Raw genomic sequence first — 17,092 nt, 5'->3', positions numbered from 1 at the left:
CCTTGGAAAATGAGCTTGGAACTGTTCCCTCCTCTTGAATTTTTTTGGAATAGTTTCAAAAGAAGAGGTGTTACTTCTTTGCATGCTTGGTAAAATTCTCCTGTGATGACATTTGGTCCAGACCATTTTTTTTACAGAGATTGTTTTGATTACTGCTTCAATATTATAAGTGGTTATTGGTCTATGCTTCTTTTCTTATTCTTCCTGTTTGAGTTTTGGAAGATTTTATGTTTCTAGAAGTTTGACCATTTTGCCTCGATAGTCCAATGTGTTGACATATAGTTGTTCATATATTTTCTTAGAATTCTTTATTTCTGTGATGTCCATTGTTACTTTACCTCCTTCACTTTTTATTTTATTTTTTTGGGCCCTTGTTTTTTCTTGAGTCTTGGTAAAGATTTATCAAAGAATCAGCTCTTAGTTTCATTGAATTTTGTATTATGTTTTTTAGTCTTTATGTCATTTATTTCTCCTCTGATATTTGTTATTTCCTGCCTTCTACTTACTCTGGATGCTTCTTATTCTTTTCACATTCTTTGAGGTATAGGGTTAAGTTGTTTATTTAGATTGTTCTTGATTATTGAGTTAAGTGTATGATACTCTGAATTTTCCTCTCAGGATGCTTTTGCTGTGTCCCATAAATTTTTGTGTTGTTGTGTGTTCACTTTTATTTGTTTCAGGTAGTTTTTAAATTTTTTAAAAAATTTATTGGCAACTCATTTTTTGTTTAAAAACATTAATTGCCCTCTATGCATTTAAATGTTTTTTAGGGTTTTTATTTATTTATTTTTTTTGTAATTGACTACTAGTTATGCTTTTGTGACCTGATAAAATACTTGATATAGCCCTGGCTGGCGTAGCTCAGTGGATTGAGCATGGACTGGGAACCAAAGTGTCCCAGGTTCGATTCCCAGCCAGGGTACATTCCTGGGTTGCAGGCCATAAGCCCCAGCAACCATACATTGATGTTTCTCTCTCTCTCTATCTCCCTCCCTTCCCTCTCTAAAAAATAAATAAATAAATAAAATCTTTAAAAAAAAATAAAATAAAATACTTGATATCATTTTCAATTTAGTAGAATTTGTTGGCTTATTTTGTGTCCCAGCATATGATAAATCTTTGAAAATGTTTCATGTGCAGTTGAGAAAAATGCATATTCTGTTGCTTTGGAAAAAAAGGTTTTGTAAATAAAAACTAAATCCATCTGATCTGCTGTGCTGTTTAAAATAATTTTATCCTTGTCATTTCTTGCCTAGAAAATCTATCCATTGATGTCAGTGGGTATTAAAGTCCTCTACTATAGCTGTATTTCTTTTGATCTCCCCCTTACGGTACACCAGGAGTTTTTTTAAATATACATTTAGTTGCTCACATACTGAGTGCATATATGTTTACCTGGATTATACCCTCTTGTGAATAAGATCCTTTAGTATTATGTAATGACCTTTTTGTCTCATGTTATGACCTTTATTTTGAGATCTGTTTTTGTCAGATGTAAATATCCATACACCAGCTTGTTTGTTTGTTTGTTTGTTTGTTTTCACTTGCATGTGATATCTTTTCTATGCCTTTACTTGTGTGGTCTTTTGTTCTGAGGTGGGTCTTTTGTAGACAGAACATATATGAGTCATGTTTTCTTATCTCTCCAGCTACCTTACATCTCTTGTAGACAGAGCATATATGAGTCATGTTTTCTTATCTCTCCAGCTACCTTACATCTTCTAATTGGAGCATTTAATCCATTTACATTTAATGTTACTATTGATTGGTACCCCTTTATTGCCATTTTCATAATTTATGCCTATGTTCCTTTCTCTCTGTATTTCTTCTTCTTAAGCAGGCTTTTAAACATTTTTTTGCAATGATAGGTGGTAATAAACTTCTTTAGTTCTTTTTTTTCCTTTTCACCTGAGATGTTCTTAATTTCATCTTCAGTTTTTAAATAATAGTCTTGATGAATAGAGTGGCCTTTATTTTAGATCCTTACTTTTCATTACTTTGGATGCCTCATGCCATTCCTTCCTGGCCTATAGAGTTTCTGTTGAAAAATCCACTGACAGTCTTATGGTAAATCTCTTGTAGGTAACTAACTATACCTCTCTTGTTGCCTTTAAAATTACCTTTCTCTTTAACTTTTGCCACTTTAATTATGATGTGTCTTGGTAGATTTCTTCAGGTTCATCTTGATTGGGACCCTCTTTGCTTCCTGAACTTGCAGGACCTTTTCCTTCACCAGGTTAAGAAGGTTTTCAGTCATTATTTCTTCAAACAGCTTCTGTATCCCTTGCCCTCTTTTCTTTCTGGTACCCCTATGATATGATTATTATGTTTCATACTGTCCCCCAAACTTCCTAAACTATCCTGCTTTTTAATTTTGTTTTCCTTTGTATGCTCTGGTTGAGTGATTTTTTTTTCTACTTTGTCATTTAATTTACTGATTCATTCCTTTGTTTTATCCAATCTTCTGTTTTTTCCTTCCAGTGTATTCTTCATTTCACATACATTATTCTTCATTTTGCCTAGTTATTATCCATGGTGTCTATGGTTTTTTCACGTGTTTGATCATCTTTATGACCATTACTTTGAATTCTGATTCTGATAAATTGCTTAACTCCATTTCATTTATCTCCTTTTCCCAAGATTCCTTATGTAAATTTATTTGGGCCTTGTTTCTTTGTCTCCCCATTTTGATGGTCTTTTTGCATTTGTTTCTATGTATTAAATAGGAATGCTGTGACTCTCAGTCTTGGTGGGGTGGCTTTCTGTAGTAGGTGTCTTGTGGGATGCAGTGGTGTAGTCTTCTTGATCTCCTGAACTGAGTGCTTTAGAAATGAACTTTCTGTGTATTATACAGGTCCTCTTGTAATTTGGCCTTGTTTGCTATTTTACTGTTTGTGTGTAGGCTCAACCCTTAGGCTGGTTGATTGTGAGACTCAACCCCATCCACGTCATGCAAAAATTTGTGTAGGTGCTGATAGAACTGAACAAGACAAGGCAAAATAAAACCAAAAACAACTCAACAACAAAAACAAAAACAAAAAATCAGAAAATACACAAAGTAATAGAAATGTAATAATAATAAAATAAATAAAAAAGCAAGAAAGAAAACGATTTATAGAATGCAAAAGGAAATGGAAAGAGAATACGAAAGAAAAGAAGAGAAAAATAATTATCATTATAATAAAATATGTAGATAGAAAAATTATGAAGAAATAATATAAAGAATAGAAAAATATAATTAAAACAGAAAAAAGAAAAAGTAAAGTAAGAATAAAAAAAGAAAAATCAGAGGATTCTAAGATGGCGTCAGAGTAGAAAGGAGCAGATTCGGCTTCCCTCTGCACACGGGAGACAATCCTGGCCAATCTATGGATTGGAGGGGCAAGCAACCAACATACTTCACCATATGTGAAAATAGGGGACCAAGGATTGTGGTGGAACCAAAAAACCTGACCCTAAGAGGAATGCTGCAACACGATAGGGTTCCAGGGACCAGCCCAGGGTCTGGGGCCTGCAGCCCCAGGCCCAGTGTCTGCTGCTAGGTTTGCCACAGAGTCCTTGGGAGAGAGCCTGGACAACTGCTCCCTCCCCAGCCAAACAAGGTCTGAGTGACACTGGGAGAAACCCAGTTGCTAGCAAACACACAAGGGCTGTGAGCACTCTTGGAAGCTGTGGACATTGGCGGGGTTGGGTTGCGCAGGGGCCCTGATCCCCACAGTCACTGGTCTGGCTGGAGAGTTGGGAGGCAGGAGAAGCCAGGCCATTGTGTGGAGCAGCAGACTTGAATAGAAGGAATTTCTCAAGAGGAAGGAGTGAAAAAAGAGACACTGTTTGGGGAATTCTCCTAAAGTGATCAATCGCTCTAGCCTCCCTGCAACCAAGCCAAGGGCACACGTGTGGGGAAAGCATCTCCACACCCCAGTCCATGACAGTAACTCTGGGGAAAGGCCTGATTCCCACACCCAGGGCTCAGGGCTGAGGAGCCACAATAGCTTCCTAGACAGTGCACTCCGCTGACTGAGGAAGAAAAGCCATACCAATCACCTCTCAGCTTGCTACAGCCAGCAAGAGAAGAAAAACCTGTTTGGCCACTTTTTAATTTTAAATTTAGTTTTTTTAATTTTAATTTTAAAAACCAAGGCACTTTTTAATTTTATTATATTTTTTCAACAATTCTTAATTTTTTTTAATTTTTATTATTTTTATTCTCTTTTAATTTCTTTTTCCTCTATTTCCTGGCTTCTTGTATTATTCCTTCCTCCTTTCTTTCCTCCAATTTTATCTCTTTTTCCTTCCTTCATCTGCCTTTTTTATTTTTATTTTTTAAATACCTACAAGTGAGACAAAATCCTGGATCTGCGAAAAGACCAAAGTTGAACCCAAAGAAGGGGCATCACAACAGTTGGAACAGTGAGACAAATTTCACTCTGCTATTACAGAGAACCTACAAGTTATTGCATATTTGTATTATTATTTTTCCAGTATTCTTACATCTTTTTTTAATAGTATTTTTGTATCCCTCTTCTTTTTGTATAGTCTGCTTGGCTAGGCTGGTTATATTGTATGACCTGAAAGCTTTCCCCTGATATCTCTTTCATAGTGTATTCCTAATCTACTGTTCTTTAACTCACCTGCGTCCCATTAGCACACTACTCGAGGTTCTGTACTCCCTATTCTTGTTACCTAGATCTCATAGATTCTGTCATATGATTGTTGCCCTAATATTATTGTAAAGAATTGCTGTTCCATGAAATTGTAATTACTTCACAACACCCCTCCCAGATCTTAGCCCATTTCAAAGTTTCCTGAACTCTATTACTGTAGTGGTTAACTCAGTTCTCTCACACATTACACCTACTTACTATCCTTGACTTTCACCTTATCTCAGAATCTGACCTCCCACAATCTCGCTGCTTTCTAGATCCAACTCACAATCCTTCCTTCCCCAACAAGAGTTTTCTTTCCATCCTTTCTCAAAATCAGCTAGCTGGGTAGAAGATCACAGTTAACACTATTCATAGCCAAAGGATCTCCTGTCTCCTCTCTACCGGCTGCCACTGTAAGTATCATAGAATACTCTCTTGCTGTCTTAAACCATTTTGCCTTCCCCTTCCAACTGATCACAAAAAAAGAGTAGGTGGAAGCGATGAACACCAGGATACCCACTGGAAGAGGAAACCCAACAGCAAAAGAACCACTAACAGATAACAACAGAAGAAGGTGAAGGAGGGAGTGGTAACCACACAAACCTCACTCCATGACCTATCTGGAAATACAACTAAACAGTAGAGACAGTACCCAATACAAACAACTGAACAAGAGCAAGAGAGAATCCTTAAAACCTTATACACACCAGTTTCAACAAAACCTGCCCTCACCAGCCCAACAAAATACAAGAGGTTCTGGACAAAGTGACCCTCATTCAACCAGCTGGTGGGAAGGAACCACCAAAGAAAGACCCAACAACAATCAAAACCCAAAGACAAACACAGATCCTACTTAAATTACAGCCCAAGACCAGTGAGCTTGGGAGATCAAGGAAACTGCACCACTGAAACTCACTGCTATTCTACTACAGAAGTTCACACCACAAATTCAGGGAGCCAGAACAGATTAATTTAAGAAACTAAGGCTAACAAGAAGAGTCTCACCAACAAGGGAAAGACGAAGAAACAATCCCCAAATAAAAGGAAAGGAGGAAGCCTCAGAAGGAATGCTAAATAAAATAGAGGCAATTCAACTATCCGATATTGAGTTCAAAGCAATGATTATCAGGAAGCTCAATGAGCTCACAATGACCTACCAGAAACTACAGGGAAGCTACAATGAACTCACTGAAAACTACATCAACATGAAAAAGGAAACAGAAACTATCAACAAGGTCCAAGAGGAAATGAAGAGTATGATTTCTGAACAGAAGAACACAGTAGAAGGAATCAAACGCAGGACTGATGAAGCAGAAGATCGGGTCAGCAAGCTAGAGGACAAAGTAAAAGAAAACACTCAGAAAGAAAAAGAAAAGGAAAAGAGGCTCAGAAATAACAAAGAGGTGGTAAGGGAGATGCAAGACAATATGAAACATAATAATATCCATATAATAGGGATACCAGAAGGAGAAGAAGAAGAACAAGGGATAGAACACCTATTTGAAAAAGTAATGATGGAAAACTTCCCTAATTTGATGAGAAAAAACGTCACACAGATCCAGGAAACACAGTCAGTCACATTCAAGAGGAACTCAAAGAGGGTCACATCAAGACACATCATAATTAAAATGGCAAAATTCCAAGACAAAGAGATAATCTTAAAAGCAGCAAGGGACAAACAGGAAGTAACATACAAGGGAGCCCCAATAAGGTTAGCAGCTGACTTCTCAATGGAAACACTTCAAGCCAGAAGAGATTGGCAAGAAATATTCCAAGTAATGAGAACCAGAGGTCTGCAACCAAGGCTACTTTACCCAGCAAGGCTCTCAATCAAGATAGAAGGCCAAATAAGAAGCTTTCCAGACAACAGAAGGATGAAAGAATACACCTCCACCAAACCAGCAGTGCCAGAGGTGCTAAAGGGCCTGCTTTAAGGAAAAGAAGGAAAAGCGACAGACAGAGAGAGGAACACAGGTATGAAAATAGCAATGAATAAGGACCTATCAGTAATAACCTTAAACCTAAATGGATTAAATGTTCCAATCAAAAGACATGGAATAGCTGAATGGATAGAAAACCATGACCCATACATATGCTGCCTACAAGAGACCCACCTCAGGACAAAACATATACACAGGCTGAAAGTGAGGGTTAGAAACAAATTTTCCAAGCAAATGGACATGAAAAAAAAAAAGCTGGGGTAGCAATACTCATATCAGAAAAAGATAGACTCCAAAAAAATGGCCATAAAAAGAGACCCAGAAGATCACTTCATAATACTCAAGGGAAGAATCCACCAAGAAGACATAAACATTGTAAATATATATGCACCCAATATAGGAGTACCTAAATACATAAAGGAAATCTTAGAGGACTTTAAGAAGGACATTGACAGCAACACAATTATAGTAGGAGATTTTAATTACCCCACTGTCAAAATTGGACAGTTATTCCAAACAAAGATATTCTGGCATAGAGGAAATGCCCTAGAGGAAATGGACTTAACTGATATATATAGAGAGACCTTCATCCCAATGAAGCTAAACACACATTCTTTTCAAATGCACATGGAACATTTTCAAAGATAGACCACATGATAGGACACAAAGCAAGCCTCAACAAATTTAAGAAAATTGAAATTATACCAAGCATTTTCTCTAACCACAGGGACTGAAACTAGAAACCAACCCCAAGGGAAGAAACCCGAAACACTCAAAATCATGGAGGTTGAATAGCATGCTATTAAACCATGAATGGGTCAAGAATGGGATTAGGGAAGAAACCAAAAAGTTTCTGGAAACAAAAAAAAAAAAAATAACTCACAACAACCAAAAATGTATGGGATAAAGCCAAGGCAGTCCTGAGAGGGAAGTTCATAGCGATACAGGCCTACCTAAAATAGATAGCAACATTTCAAACAAACAACCTAATGCTACCTCTACAAGAACTCAAGGAACAACAACAAAAACAGCCCAGAGTGAGTAGGAGGAAGGAAATAACCAAGATCAGAGCAGAATTAAATGACATAGAGACTACCAGCACAATTCTAAGGATCAATGAATCCAGGAGCTGATTCTTCAAAAAGATAAACAAAATCAACAAGCCTTTAAGCAGGGTCATCAAGAAAAAAAGGGAAAGGATCCAAATAAACACAATCAGAAATGAATGAGGAGAGATTACAATTAACATCTCAGAAATACAAAGGATTGTAAGAAACTAGTATGAAGAAGTGTATGCCAAGAAATTTGAAAACATAGGTGAAATGGACAAATTTCTAGAAAAATATAATCTTCCAAAACTCAATAAAAAAGAAGCAGAAAGCCTGGATAGAGCAATAACAGCAGATGAAATTGAAGCAGTAATAAAAAAACTCTTGACACACAGAATTCCAGGTCCAGATGGTTTCACAGGAGAATTCTACAAAGCATTTAAGGAAGAGCTAATCCCTATCCTTGACAGACTATTCCAAAAAATCCAAAAAGATGGGAGACTCCCAAACTCTTTTTATGAGGCCAACATCATCCTGATCCCAAAACCAGATAAAGACACAACAAAGAAAGGAAACTTCAGGCCAATATCACTGATGAACATAAACACTAAAATCCTCAACAAAATATTGGCAAACTGCATCCAACAATACATTGAAAAGATCATACACCATGACCCACTAGGATTCATCCCAGGGATGCAAGGATGGTTCAATATTCGCAAATCAGTAAATGTAATACATCACATAAACAAAAGCAAAGACAAAAATCACATGATCATATCAATATATATGGGAAAAGCATTTGATAAGGTACAGCACCCATTTTTGATAAAGACACTCAGCAAAGTGGAAATAGGCAAAGCATTCCTCAAAATAATAAAGGCCATATATGAGGGACATACAGCTAACATCATACTCAATTGGCAAAAACTAAAATCTTTTCCACTGAGATCAGGAACAAGACAACGTTGTCCACTTTTACCACTTCTATTTAACATAGTATTGGAAGTTTTAACCACAGTGATCAGACAAGAAAAGGAAATAAAAGGCATCCAAATCTGAAAGGAGGAAACAAAACTGTCATTGTTTGCAGATGGCATGATAGTGTACCTAGAAAATCCTATAGACTCAGCTAAAGAACTGCCTGACATAATAAACAAATTTGGCAAAACAGCTGGATACAAAGTCAATATCCAGAAATCAAAGGCATTTTTGTATACCAACAATGAAACAATAGAAACAGAAATCAGGGGAAAAAAATCACATTTGACACAGCAAAAAGAAAAATAAAATACCTAGGAATAAATCTAACCTAGGAACTAAAAGACCTGTGTACAGAAAACTACACAGTGCTGAAGAAAGAAATTAAGGAAGGCACAAACAAATGGAAACATATACCGTGTTCATGGATTGGAAGAATTAACATCATCAAAATGTCCATACTACCCAAAGCAATTTACACATTCAATGCAATACCTATTAAAGTACCAGTGGCATATTTCACAGATATAGAACAAACACTTCAAAAATTTATATGCAACCATAAATGACCCTGAATAGCTGCTGCAATTTTGAGAAAGAAAAGCAAAGTAGGAGGGATCACAATACCTGATACCAAACTGTATTACAAGGCCACTGTAATCAAAACAGTCTGGTACTGGCATAAAAACAGGCACATGGACCAGTGAAACAGAACAGAGAGCCCAGAAATAAGCCCGACCCTCTACAGTCAATTAATATTTGACAAAGGGGGCAGCAACATAAAATGGAGTAAAAACAGTCTCTTCAACAAATAGTGTTGGGAAAACTGCACAGCTATATGCAAAAAAATGAAACTCGAGCACCAACTTAAACCATACACAAAAATAAATTCAAGGTGGATAAAAGACAAATATAAGCCATGTCACTATTAAAGTCCTAGAGGAAAACATAGGCAGGAAAATCTCAGATATTTCACACAGCAACATTTTTACTGATACATCCCCCAGAGCAAGGGACATAAAGAAAAATAAACAAATAGGATCTCATCAAAATAAAAAGCTTCTGCACAGCTAAAGAAAACAGTATTAAAATAAAAAGAGAACCAACTGTATGGGAAAACATATTTGGCAATGATACTTCAGACAAGGGTTTAATCTCCAAAATATGTAAAGAACTTACATGACTCCACTCTAAGAAGACAAGCAACCCAATTAAAAAATGGGCAAAGGACTTGAACAAACGCTTCTCCGAGGAAGATGTACAGAGGATCCAGATACACATGAAAAGATGCTCAATATTGCTAGCTATCAGAGAGATGCAAATTAAAACCACAATGAGATACCACTTTACACCAGGCAGAATGGCCATCATAAACAAAGCAACAAACAAGTGTTGGAGAGGTTGTGGTGAAAAGGGGACCCTAGTGCACTGTTGGTGGGATTGCAGACTGGTACAACCACTATGGAAAACAGTATGGAATTTTCTCAGAAAACTAAAAATGTGTCTGCTTTTTGATCCAGCAATTCCACTGCTAGGATTATATCCTAAGAACCCTAAAAGACCAATCCAAATGAACTTATGCACCCCAATGTTCATAGCAGCACAATTTACAATAGCCAAGTGTTGGAAGTAACCTAGATGTCCATCAGTAAATGAATGGATCAAAAAACTATGGTACATTTACACAATGGAATTCTATGGAGCAGAAAGAAAGAAAGGAGCTCCTACTTTTTGCAACAGCATGGATGCAACTGGAAAGTATTATGCTAAGTGAAATAAGCCCGGCAGTGAAAGACAAATACCATATGATCTCACCTTTAACAGGAACCTAAAGAACAAAACAAAGAAACAAGCAAAATATAACCAAAGACACTGAAATAGGGAACAGTCTGACAGTGTTCAGAGCAGAGAGGAGAGGGAATTTCAGGGGAAAAGGGGAAGGGTTTGCAGGAACAAGTATAAAGGACATATGGATAAAAACTATCAGCGGGTGGAATGGGAGGGAGGAGGCGTGGGCTGGATGGGTGGGTTGGAATGGGAGTAAGAGATAGAAAATTGTACTGCAACAACAATTTAAATAAACTTAAAAAAGAAAAAAATAATAAATATGAAAGATAAACAGAGAAAATTATGTAGAAAAAAGAAAATCAATTATTATTTTTAATGTGTGGGTTTCCTCAGCAGATTGTGATACCTGCTAAAGTAAGCTTCTAGATACACTACCTGGAAAATATCTTTGCTTCCACTCCATTGCTGTATAAAGCTGGTCACCTATTGTGACACTTTGGGGCTTTCTGAGAGATTCTCTGTTGCAGGCCAATGTCAGATACTGTTCTCACTTAGCCCTTAGCAGGCTTTTCAGGACAAAACTTCTAGTAGACTGGCAGTTGGGGCTTCCAGAGTCCACAAGTTGCATATACCTTGGGTCTTGCCCTTTGAATATTTACACTCCTTTCTGCAATCTCTACCTCCATAGGACTGCACTCAGCGAGGATATCCAAGACCTGCCCAAGGGAACTCAGTCTCTCCTTGTCACTTTCCATCTTCCTTCATGTTACTGTTTATAAAAATTTAGGTCAGATACACTTCAACTCTTTTTTATAGTTGATAGCTCTGCAGTTAACCTTCAAGTCTGGTGCAGGGATGGGAGAATGTAGATAGAGTTTCCATCTCTTCTACAGCCATCTTGGAATCTCAATCTAATGTATTTTTTATTTCAGTAATTGAATTCTTCATTTCTTACTGGTTCATTTTATGCTTTATATTTCTTTGTGTAAGTTCTTACTGGATTTGTCTATTCTTCCCCTAGGTTTATTGAGCATTCTTATTACCAGTGTTTTGAATCCTGGTAGACTGCTTGCATCCATATTTTCAGTTTTTTTTTCTGGATTCTTGCCTAATTCTTCATTTGGGACATTTTTTTTTTGTATTAGGTAGATCTACTAAGGCTTCCTGTCTTGGCAGGGTGGCCTTATGTAGTAGATTTTTTATGGGCCGAGTAGCAGAGTGTCCCTGGATATCTGAGCAGGTAGCTCCAGCAGTGTTTCTTTTGTGAATTTTATGTGCTTTGTTGTTGTAGTTGAACCTTGATTGCTGTTAACATTTCAGTGGGTTCAATTGGCTCTCAGGCTGACTGGCTTTGAGGCCTGTCTTTGACTACAGCAGACAAGCCATTGTGTGAGGGCTGACCCCACAGAGTGCAATTCATTTTAGTAGGGTTTTGGTCCCTCCAAGTTCACACTTTTGGGGTGTTGATTGTGGAATTCATTAGTTGGTGCTCTGGTGTGGTCTGAAGTTAGCCAGAAGGTGTGTTGGTTATGAAAACCCTTGGGTGATATTCCTGTGCCGCCCAATTAGCCACTGCCTGTGCTAGGGCCAGCTGGTAGAAGCTACAAAGTGGCAAGTGGTTGGTAACTAACTGTACTGGACTCGGAGGTATTTGGAAAAGGCTATGCTCTCAATCAAGGCTGACTACCACTAGTTCTGGGACTGCTTAGCAAGAGGTACAGGGTATGCCAAGGCCAGACACTGCTTATTTGGGGTTTAATGAACTTTCAGAGATTCTACAGAAATCAGCAACATGAGCCAAGGCTGGCCACTTGTGAAAAACAGTCACTGAAAGAGTTCTGGGTTTGTGCCTGGGTTGAGTGCGGAAGAGTGTCAAGGAATCACCAGGGTTGGGAGATCAGTATTAGTCAAGCTGATGGTGACTCAGGTATTCTGACCACCTGTGCCTGTGGACTGTGTGTGGGGAGAGCTCAACAAAGGAACAATGATGCCTCTCAGCACTTCTGATTGCCCCTCCAGCCTGAACTCTGAAATTAGACAACTCAGTTCCTTCTTATATGTTTCTGGTACTTTTCAAGTTGCTCAAGTCCTGGAAATCCAAATGAGTGAGTCTGTAATTTTATGCTCAGGTGTTTCAAGAAGATACTTGGGAAACAAGCATAGTTTTATCTCGTCTGAAGCAAAGCCCCATTGATTTTTGCTACCATATGTTTGTGGAATCTTCTTCTCAACACTGTTGCTTTGGGCCAGTGGACTCAGTGTGGGGCTGGGGTCCTTACACCTCATCAAAAAAGAATCCTCTGCAGCCATGGTATCCTTTCTGATTCTCAATTACTACAGATGTGTGTGGTACCCATGCTCCTCCTACCAATCTCCATATGGTTTCTTCTTCATATCCTTAGTTACAAGAGTCTGTTGAACTAGTTTTTAGGTCAATTTCAAGGGTAGTTTTTCTTTAATTCTGTTGTAATTGTTATATGGTCATGGGAGGAAGTGAGCACAACATTACCTAATTTGTCATTTTGACCAGAAGTCTTAATGAGTTTTTACTGATCAAATAAGAGTATTTACATCACTAAAATATATACTATTTATATAGTAATATAAATTTATTCATCATTTTACTCATCAGAAAATTTTTCATTAATAGTGTTTTGCATTAATATTGGGCCTACATTTGTTTTTTAATACATCTTTTTGTGATTTGTGGTATTCTCTTGATCATGTTCATCTTCTCTAAGAATAACATTAAAGATAGTTTTATAGTGAAATAAATTTAGGGCTAGGTTACACAGTATTGGTAAATGATTTTTATTCTCAGATACTAGTCTTAAATATTATTTAGGTCATATATTTGTGTGGAGGTTTTTGTTTGTATGTTTGTGACCCCAGTAGAAAAAAATGCAACTGCATCCATTCCAGTATATTTCATGGTATGTCCCATGCCAGGCAAAGATTAGTTCAGTAATCTATATGCAAGAGCCCAACATTTTAGTCTTTCAGGCCTTGTGCATGAAATAATCTCCCTTCACAATTTCCCTAAAGCTGCTCTTACTTAAAGTCATAGATTGACATCCCGACTACATTATCACTAGACTTGGGTTATTTCAGTTTGCTTGAACACTCTTAAGTGTAGGAACCTACTTACCAATACTTCTTCCCATGTTTATATTGACTGTACTCTCCTGTGCTTGCTGATCTCTGTTTCTTTTTTCCCATTTGTTATATAGACACTGAATATTTTAGTTTCACAAGTTGTTATTATTGTTTCTGTTTTTTCCCCACTCTCCAGTTTTCTCCTGAGTGCCTCTATTTAACTTATACAGACTCTGGTACCACAGACTGAAATCTTGTCCTGAGGCCTACACAAATATATCCAAAGTCTTATTGTACATATTTCACATAGTATGAGTCTCTTGATGACCATAATCATGTCTAATTTATTTTTTGTATCTTCAGCACAAATCAGAGGGCACACATTGTAAACATTTATTAAAACATCTTACATGAACACTCAAAGGCCTTCTTTTCACCAAGAACTTAATTAACTTTCAGTATTCTTATTTTATAAGTCAAAAAGACAAGACTGGAAAGCCCAATGTTTTTTATGTCATAATGATTGACCTCTACTACTTCGTTACTGTCCGCATCCAGTCCATGAACTGGTCTATCATGGCCTCTTTGCTATCTTAGTTGCTATAAGCTTGCAGCCCCTCAACTTGACTTCTTTAATCATTGCAATTATCTGTTATTTGTTTTCTTCCTCCAGTCCTGAATTGCTCCCAAAAAATCTCTAAAGCTGCTGCCATTATGTGAGTTCTAAAACAAAAAAATTAATTATTGTATTGTCTTAATTAAAATATTCCAATGATTTTTTTGCCAAAAGGAAAAAGTCTAAACTTCTTATCCTTATAAAATCAAGACCATTTTAAATGTAACATTCCTACTTTTCTGGTGTCTTTTCTCTATGCTGTTTCTCTTTCTGTTCTGCCTCACAAAGCCAGTTGCCTTTCTGTAGTTATGCCATTCAGTCCTTTACCTCTGCTTATTTTGTTTCCCCTGCTGAGAATGTTCTTTCTTTTCTATAGATAAATACCTTTTCTTTTTTTTCCAGCATTACCAGGGATGTTTCTTCCTAATACAGTCTTTCATGGCCTTGCTCTCTGCCAACTCAAAAGAATTGACTGAAAGCCACTGTCTTGTTTGCTTCCCATATATTTATCACACCTATATGCTTTCTAAACTTACTTTTCATAGTTCTGTACCACAATAATAGATAACAGTTAATGCTTTCCTTGAATTTAAATGTAATATATTTTTTTGATGTTTTGTACTTTAATTATATCCTGAAGTCATGCCCTGGTGATAGATGACACCTAACAAATACATATTGAAAGTGTGAAGATGAAGAAATGGAAGAATGAAGAACGGAAAGACAGAAAAAGAGGGGAAAAAATGAAAGGAGGTAGACTGTCTCTACAGCTCACATTCAAAATTATATTTCTTTAAAGGATTCAAAGTAGAAAACATCTCTAATATGGCATGTAGGCTTATTTGTTTATTTTGGTTCAATATACTGTCCAAGATAAGTTGGGTTCATAATTAAGATATAAATTTCTGAAGACCTAATACTTTTTCCAACAGTAAATGAACTGCCCCACCATGGTGATGACATCAGGGCAGAACATTTTATTTAAGGGATATACAAATTTCAGTATTTAAGAGGATAAACTCTAGAGTTAAACCACCCAAGTCTTAATCATAGTTCCATTATTTACCAGTTTAGCTAACTTACTCTAGATAGCAAACTTTCTTATTTGTTGAATGATCATAAAATAATCATCTACTCTGAAATGTAATTTTAAAAATTTAAGTAACTAAACCATGCAAAAAATTAGCTGTAATATCAACAGGGATTTAATACAAATTGGCAAATGTTACAATATAGTGATTGGAATAAAATGATTCATTCATTTTTTTAAAAATATAAAACTAGCTTTATTTAAGCAGTGGGTTGCTAGGCAGTAAAAGCACTGAGGATTTGCTATATTTATTAAGCTATACAAAAATATCAATTATTTATATCCTTGAGACTTATCAAAAGATTTTTGCTTATGTTGTATTGTTTATTTTTTTATTTTAAGATATCAAGTTAAAACATATTTTTTAAAACCAAATATTTTAATAAATTTAATGGTACCTGTCCAAAGTCTATGTGCCAGATATATCAAAAGGCCAAAACACAAAAATCAAACTTTTTTTGTAAGGAAAGATTTTTTTTTTAAAAAGCACCAACTGAAAAGATGAGATCCTAAGAGTACCTCAAATCCATCTTAAGAAAGTACAAAGTTCAGGCTTATTTTATGAAAAGGTAAAGGGAAATGGGAGGGGGTGATTTTTTGTAAAACACAAGACCCAAGCAGAATTCCTCTAAAATTAGTATGTCTATATGTTATAGGGTGCATCCAAGAGGGGGGCCCCAAAAGGGGATTTGGAATGGGGTCCAGAACTCAAGGTGTCTAGGAAATATTAGAAATACATATAAAATGTCCTCACCCCTTCCCCCTCAGGTGTGAGTTGAGAGAAGGGGCACATGGAGCAGGAACATGCAGAGCTGTTTTGTATAGCAACAGCTTTGCAGCTAATCCATGGCATGGCCATTTAACATATCTATAGCCTTTGGCTGATCACTTAGATATGTTAAATAGCTGTGGCCATGCTCTGAGCCAGGGGGATGGAAGTGACTTCCACCCAAGATGTAACTGGGAGAGAGGTCCCCCAGGTGGCAGCACCTGCATGAGAGCTTGGACAAGATTGGCTCCAGGATGTGGGGCCCCCTGCCCTGACTCACGATGGCAGCCCAGTAAACTCAGAATACAGGAATGCTGACAGGTGTAACTGACTGTAGAAGGAGTCAAAAATGGAGGTACAGAGGAAGATTGGTGTGGGGATTTAAACCCCCACCCCTGCAGCCATGTGAGAGAGAGAGAGAGAGAGCCATGTGCTTCTGGCAGAGTAGGGACCCTTGAAGCTTTAGTAGGGGGAACCACTAGTGGCTTTAGCAGAAAATCACCACTCGGCTTTGGCAAAGTGGTGGCCCCCACTTCCCTGCAGCTTTGCAGAGAGATCCACATGGTTTTGCCAGAGTGCAGACTCCTACAGCTTTGGTGGAGAGAAGAACCATGTGGTTTTGGCCAGAGCGGGGAACCCTGCAGCTCTGGTAGAAGAGGACCATGTGGCTTTGGGGTGCTCCCTTTGACCACATGGCTTGGGAAGCAGGAGAGACTTTGCCTGAAAGAAGGGTGAAAAAACCCCCACAAAACTCTTGCCAGTAGGCCATGAGAAGGTGCCACATGGCTTTAGATTAATTGGAGATCCTGCCTGGACAGCCACACAGATGACAGGGTCAGGAGCCTGGATCCCAGATGTTTGCTTCTTTTCCTGAGATATGGTACCTGAATTAGGGCAAGGGGAGAAGGAAGTACTGTGTGTGGCTGTGGGTATCCTAAAGAACTTTGATATTTTAATGAAGACATTAGGCCACTACTTTAAGTCTGTATAGCATTAAATAAACATTTCCTTTCCTTTTCACAAATCTCTGGCATTGAGAGATGTCTTTCCTACAAGGCAGTGGACAAGCCCAGTAGGGGGTCCTTTCAGTTATAGTATACTGCCCTTGGCCCCCTGT

This window comes from Phyllostomus discolor, chromosome 1 (genome assembly GCF_004126475.2).
Source record: "Phyllostomus discolor isolate MPI-MPIP mPhyDis1 chromosome 1, mPhyDis1.pri.v3, whole genome shotgun sequence".
Classification (NCBI taxonomy): Eukaryota; Metazoa; Chordata; class Mammalia; order Chiroptera; family Phyllostomidae; genus Phyllostomus; species Phyllostomus discolor.
This window is presented reverse-complemented; position numbering follows the sequence as displayed.